Raw genomic sequence first — 7,237 nt, forward strand, 5'->3', positions numbered from 1 at the left:
TTCCCTCTCCAGAAGTTGTAATGCTAATTACTCTTACCTTTACTTCTCCTTCACATCTCCTATTCATGATACAAGACTTCCTTTTCCTCCTAGAGATAAGAGTTATGCATTTTGGGAGTCTTTCACATAGACCCACTGAAGGGGTATTCCAATTATCTCACTCTGCATCCTTATTCAGTATGGAAAAAGCCAGAGCAGTCTGTGTCCTGATTCGCTATTGGCAATTTGAGTAACCTCTTCAGAGGGTAGTGTGATAAGAATAGGAAGTAGGAATTGGCTAGGCAGTTAGGGTAAAAAGACCTCAAAGAAATGTAGCCAGTTTCTTGGCTAAAAGTCAAAATGTCCTTGGGCCTGTTAGCAACATACTCTGTTCCAAAGGCCAAAATCATCAAAAGTATTTGGGAGCTTGTATAATCCTTAACAGAGTTTAGAGTTACCTCTTCAGAGGGGGGGAATGTTGGAGGCGAGGGAGTGGGCATGGATTTGATCAAAACACCTATATGCATGTATGACATTCTCAATAAAGTTTTTGTAAAAATTCTTTTAAAAAGTTAAAGCCTCAATTTTATGTCTTACAGGTTTATACTGAGTACAATAATGTATAACTGTATAATTTAACACTGTGAACATAAAAATTACAGCTAATTTTGAAAGAGATACATCTTAGCTCTGGAAACTGTTACTGACTATGCCAATGCTGTTGTAATAAAACGCTTTCTCTAATTATGTGGTTATTAAATAAATTTTAAAAATTAAAAAAAAAGAAATATTTTAATAAATAAATGGATAAATATGTCTCCTGTGGACCTCAGCATGTTTGAGTATGAGTTCTTGGTCTTTTCCCATACATTCTTCTGATAGTCTTCTGTCTCAGTTGATAGAAGCCCTGATTTTTTGAATTCTCACTCTAAAAATTTTGGAAAGATCATTGACCCCCACTTCTCTCACATCTGACATGGGAACCCTCTTGCTTTTCTCCTCATAACCAACTCAAATGTGCCTCAGCACCTCCATAGCTTCTGTAGTCATCTCTCCTGTGCTCTCTGGAGCATCTCCCTTATTTTCCACTTACCACACACACCACCCTGATTTAATATCATCACAGAGGACCATTTCCTGGAAGCTCTATAGTGGATGTCAACTCCATCCAGAGTAAATACTAGAATCTCCATCACGGTAGGGACCTGCATGATCTCATTTCCATTGCCTCTCTCGCCTCATTTCTTCCCACTTTCTTTCCAAGCACACTGACCTCCATAATATTCAACAAACAGAAAATGCATTCTGCCACCTTGGAATCTTTGCACTGGCTTTCTTCTAGAATATTCTTCCTTTATAGAGCTATTGGAAAACTCTGTCATCTTCCTGAAATCTTCATGCAAATAGCACTTTTCCAGAGGCTGTTTGAGCACTTATTTAAAGTTTCAGCCTGGTAGAGCTGCCACTCACCCTTTCCCTGTTTCTCCCAAAGCACTTATCACTTTCACATATATTGTATAATTAATGTGTTGTATATATATTTTGCCACCTGCTTCCTCCAGTAATGTATGAGTTCCAAGAGACAGTGTTCATTGTTTTGTTTTCAGATGTGCCTCAAGTGCCTAGAACATTGGCACTGCCAACTTTGTTGGGACTCTATTAATATTTATTGATTAAATGAATAATACCAGCTATGGGTCAAAGCAATGACAGCAATTTACACACATACAGACCTTCACAATTGCGCAGGTACAGGGTTTGCTCATTGCATATATTAATTCAAATGGACATAATTATCTTGGGAAATGAAAAAACTTATTTGCTTATTTTTCATAAGCAGTATTTAAAATGTACTATTGTGGTTATACATAGTCAGATTTAATACTTGTATGTCTCTATATCACATACCCAAAATATTATCTGGAAAGCACTTTGTTATCTAGAAATGAAGAGGTTCCATTGAAGGGTTTATCCTGGAGGCTTTGTAGTATTAGAATACAGACAGACAAGAGAAACCTGAGAAGATAACAAAAGCGTGTTAAATGAATATGTAAATGAAAGTATAAACAAATATCACAGGCACTAAGAAACTGTGAATAAATGATTAACTTAAACAAAGAGTTGTCAGTGGTTCCTAAGTACTAGGAACTCCCCTCCTAGAGGAGAGGAGAAGGAGAGAGAGAGAGAGAGAGAGAGAGAGAGAGAGAGAGAGACTGATCTTCTAAGACTGTCTTTATGGGTATATCAATAGACAAATGTGGAAAACTGAAACAAGTTCTTGAGAGTACATCAGCTCCTAGAGGAGAGTTATAGGTCCAATGCCAAGGGCAGATTGGTAGAGAGTTGGGACAAAGGAAGTGAAATCCTTTGATTGCTGTCTAGGCACTGCTTTTTAAAATCACAGCCATTTTGTAATTGTGGTTGCAAAAATTAAATAGTATTTGCTAATAGCAGGAAAGTAAAATCATGTATTAAAGACATTTACACTGACTTTGGTTCTGTTCAACTTAAATCTCAGTTATACACCTTTCTTCTGGTAAAGGCTTCATGGAGGAAGACTGAAGATAAGAGTAATGATACTTGAGACATAGACATACTCAGGTGGTACAAAGCAGTCCCACTCAGAGTGGTCACACTGAGGAGCATCCGAGTTTAGGGGAAGAGCCAGCAGTGGCAATGAGGGAGACAGAGACAAGGGAGTGTCATCTCCCAGGCATTTGGCCTAGCATTTTTTTCTCTCCCCCTCCCCTTCCCCATCCCTTTCCCCCTCCCCCTCTCTCTCTTCTTTCTCTCTTTCCCTCCCCCTCCCCTCTTCCTCTTCCTTTTCTTTTATGACTCATGGCCTCATGTAGCCTGAGCTGGGCTCAGACTCACTATGTAGCCCAGGCTGGCTTTCAATTTCCAATTCTTCTGCCTCTACCTCCCAAGTGCTTGAACTATAGGTGTATACCACTGCAACTGGTTTAGGACACTCTCATGATTAGAAACAGTACTTCCTGCATGCTAGGCAGGCACTCTACCAACTGAATAAAATCCATAGCATCATTAAGCATCTTTTATCTCCTAGAAATTACCAATAATATATTTCCAGGTTTTTTTTCACATTTACTTCTAAAATATTGAAAATAGCTTGAACCAATGGTTATATTCATCGAGGATAGAAAGACAAGCCAGCCCTGGAAATAACCAGTTCCTGCCATTGAAAGAGAATGCTCCAATGCAAATAATGTAATCATTCATATCCACTAGAAGACTTTGGTAATGGCCTAACCATTATTACATGAAGAATAAATTCTGCTGTATTTTGTTTCATTTAGTCTTACACTTCAGTATAAAACACAAACACTGTTTTTATCTGATCTTTTGTGAGATCCCAAAGACAGTCAACAAATTCATCCTGATATGAGATCAGGTGCCTGCATGGAATTACATAACTAATACACCATGTACCATTTGAAAATAATTCCAGGAGGTAGAATCATAGTGAGCAAGAGTCAGATCATAAGTCCAGGATCCATGGGACTGCATTCGAGCTCTGACACTCCCTGGCTGAATGATGCTAAATAAAATATTTGCCCTTGCTGAATGTTCTTCATATGTTAAATGGAGAGAGCAATAACACGGATCATCTAGGAAGGCTGCTGTAAAGCTGTTAAAGACAGTGTGTTGAGTCACTTTTATGGGGAGATGTGAACAAATGCCTGCTCACTCCAAATAGGTAACAATGACACACTGAAGTAATGATTCTATCAAAGTACAGCTTGACAACCCAATGAATTTATTGGCGTTACTTACAGAAGTATTGGTGAGTGGTTACTTACAGGAGCATAGACAACTCAAAGGGAGCTGCATCATGGAAAAGCCTACCTGAGTGGCAACTCACAGATGCATCAGCCCTAAAGCTCTGATCTATAATTGCAGGGAGCTTCACAGGAGAGAGTCTCCTGAACGCAGCTCTTCTGGTCAGTGTCCTCTCCTGAGCAGCATTTTCTTCTTACACAACCTTGGGATGAGTCCTTGTGAATCTTGTTAGAGACTTCCTGAGACCTCTGAGTTGTTTATTTCCTGAGTCTCTTGAACCTCCTTCCCTCCTAGAGAGAATGTTTGAATTTGGAGGAAACCACCAGTATAACACAGCGTGAAAGTATAATAGGATTCAGTTCAATGCCTGGTACTTGCTTAGTGTTCAGTAAATACCAATTATTATTAGATCTCTGTAGCTCAGGCAAGTCTTGAACTTGCAGACCTCCTGTATCACCCTCTCAAGTAGCCAGGATATAGACCTGATAGGGTAAGTCCATTTAAATTCTTCATATATATATGTATATATAATGTATATGTATATATATATAATTTTTTTATTTAAGAAGCTTGTACATAAAGTTTCCATATGGCTTTTCCAAAAGCTCTTTAGTGTTAGTTATTTACCCCCCATATTCCCTTCCCCCCATATACCCTGTCTTCATGTTAGCAGCCCCATTTAACTCTTCCTGTTCTATTATTCTTCTTTCCCTCTTTACATCACTGAATTCTGTCTCTCTTCCCTTGAAGGCCCTCCCCCATTGCCCCTTACTAATTTCCTGACCTCTATGGGTACTCTAAATAAAGTACACATATCTAAAGAGTCCAAACTGTATTAGTTATTTTTCTGTTGCTGTAATAGGAACACCACGACCAAGGGAATTTATGAAAGGAAGAGTTTATTTAGCTTATGGTTCCAAAAGGGCAAGAGTCAGTCCATCATGGTGGGGAGGCATGGCAGTAGAGGTGGTTGGAGGAGGAGCAGAAGCTAAGTTTTCACATATTCAAGCAGGCACAGGAAATGAGAGCAACTTGGGATCTGGCAAGTCTTTTAGGACTCTCTGAGCCTGCCCCCAGTGACATGCTTCCTACAGCATGGCCACACCTTCCAGCAAGACCTCCAAAAATAGCGCCACCAACTGGGAACAAAATGTCTAAATACTTGGAACCCATGCGGGGCATTCTCATCCAAACCACAAAAACTAACATTCACAAATAAAAGAAAACTTGACAGTTATCTTTCTGGGTCTGGGTTACCTCATTTAGAGTGTTTGCTACTGGTACAATATTGGCATGGATGCCATGGGAGCGACCAATCACTTTCTTATTGGATTTAAGGCCCACTCACAAGACTAAACCCATACCTGGCACTGTTGTTGAGACCAAGAGCCTATGGCTAGAGAGGTCATAGTCCCTAGCAAAGAATGTACTTCTATTGTTCTGCTAAATGGGCAGAGTATTAAACCAACTACTAGTGACTTATCATTATACCCAAAGATTAGTACCTCTCTCAACCTCAGAGAAGCTTCTTTTATAGTAGATGGCAGTTGATACAGAGACCTACAACTGGTCAAGACGAGGTGAATTCGAGTGTTTATCTCTGAATGGGACATCTATATCACACCCTCTCCTACCGAGGCTCAGGGATCATTGGGGAAGAGGGAGTGGAAAAATTGTAACAACCAGAGATGGTAGATGACTACAACAAAATGTTTTCTGGACACAACAGGACAGTTGCACACATAAACTCACAGCATTTGTGACAGCACGTACAAGACCTATGCAAGCTTGAGCTAGACAAAATCCCAGCACAGAAGAGGAGGTGGGCATGAAATCCCTCTCTTACCTGAGAAGCTACTGACAATTGATAGCTGCTGGGAAAAGGGGAGTTAGTTTTCTTTAAGGGTGTGGCCCCTGGTAGGTTAATCACACTCTACTGGGTGGACACATCCGAGAGTATATGGGCAGCACAAATTGGACTCCATGAGTTTAAAAAAAATGAGGACACAAAGTTGAATAAGTAGGGAAAGGAGGAATGGATCTGGGAGGAGTTGGGGGTAAATATGATTAAAATATAATGGATGAAATTATCAAATAATAAAAATATTAAAAATGGTTTTAATTATTGTATGTCAATCTTAGATGATTAGAATATAAAGGCAATACAATAGAATTTATCTTCAAGGTTCCTTTCAATTTATACTCACTTATGTGCACTTATATTAAATTTCAAGTGCAAGGAATCATAAAACCAGGGAAACCTAATGGGCAAGTGGGTGTAGCTATGTGCTTTACAGTCACACCATCAAAGGGTGAAGACAAAACAGCCTTGGTATTCCAAGCTAAGAATTATTTTGCTTCCTCCTCCATTCAAGAGATTCTATTTTGACTGAAACTCTCAGAGAAAAGAGTGGTTTATATGCTCTATTAACTAGTCCTCAGTATGTTTTGTTTTCAGTTTTAGTTTACTTTTGATTGGCATATAACATATAATAATAAGACATATCCATCCAGTGAGAGACACTTATAGAACCAACAAGTGCATAACCTGTTTGGTCTCCCTCCTTTCCCTTACCATCACCTGTGTGGTCACCTGAGGGCTGGTGCAAGGCTTTCTCCCAGTGTTCACATATCATCCCTGTCCTTTTGGTCCTCATGTCTGTGCTTTCCATGTACATTCATCTCTTTATCATCCTGGCTACTGACAAACTTTCACCCTCTTTAACACTGTGTTGCTGCCTTTGCTGAGTCCTCTGATCTATATTCTAAAGAACGGTGATTAGGAAATGCCATGAGGAAACTGTTTAGGTTAGAAGAGAGCTTAGAGGACTAGTGGTATCTAGGGCATATCAATCCAGCCAGGAAATTGGGAGACTTCCCATTTTGTAACCTCTAACACAGACTCTGAATGCTCAGTTTGATGCGTGCAATAACAGTTCTCTTGGCTTTTAAAAATTATTTTTTTAACTCCTGAAAATTTCATAAAATACATTTCGATAATAATAAGACTCTACCCAATATCTATACCCCCTTACTATCCCTCAACCAACTTCATACCCTCTATTTGTTTTTTTTCAGTTTATTATTTATTTAATAACCATATCCATAGAAGAAGCATTTTATTACAACAGCATTGACATATTCAATAACAATTTTCTGAGCTAAGATACATCTTTTTCAAATTTGGCTATAAATTTTTAGGTTTACAGTTGAATCATTACAGTTATACAATATTTTACTCAGTATAAACCCTATAAGACATAATATTAAATGGGGTTTTAACCTTTAAAAAAGATCTCCATTTCATTATTAAAATAAAATGGGGTTTTAAAAAAGATCTCCATTTCATTATTAAAATACACAGTTTCATACAGAAAAATTCATTTTCAATGTAATTGACATTAAGATGTTTGCACATGCATTTCTAATCTCTATATATCTGATTATTGATTATTGC

This window comes from Nannospalax galili, unplaced genomic scaffold, assembly GCF_000622305.1.
Source record: "Nannospalax galili isolate Female #2095 unplaced genomic scaffold, S.galili_v1.0 scaffold1200, whole genome shotgun sequence".
Lineage (NCBI taxonomy): Eukaryota > Metazoa > Chordata > Mammalia > Rodentia > Spalacidae > Nannospalax > Nannospalax galili.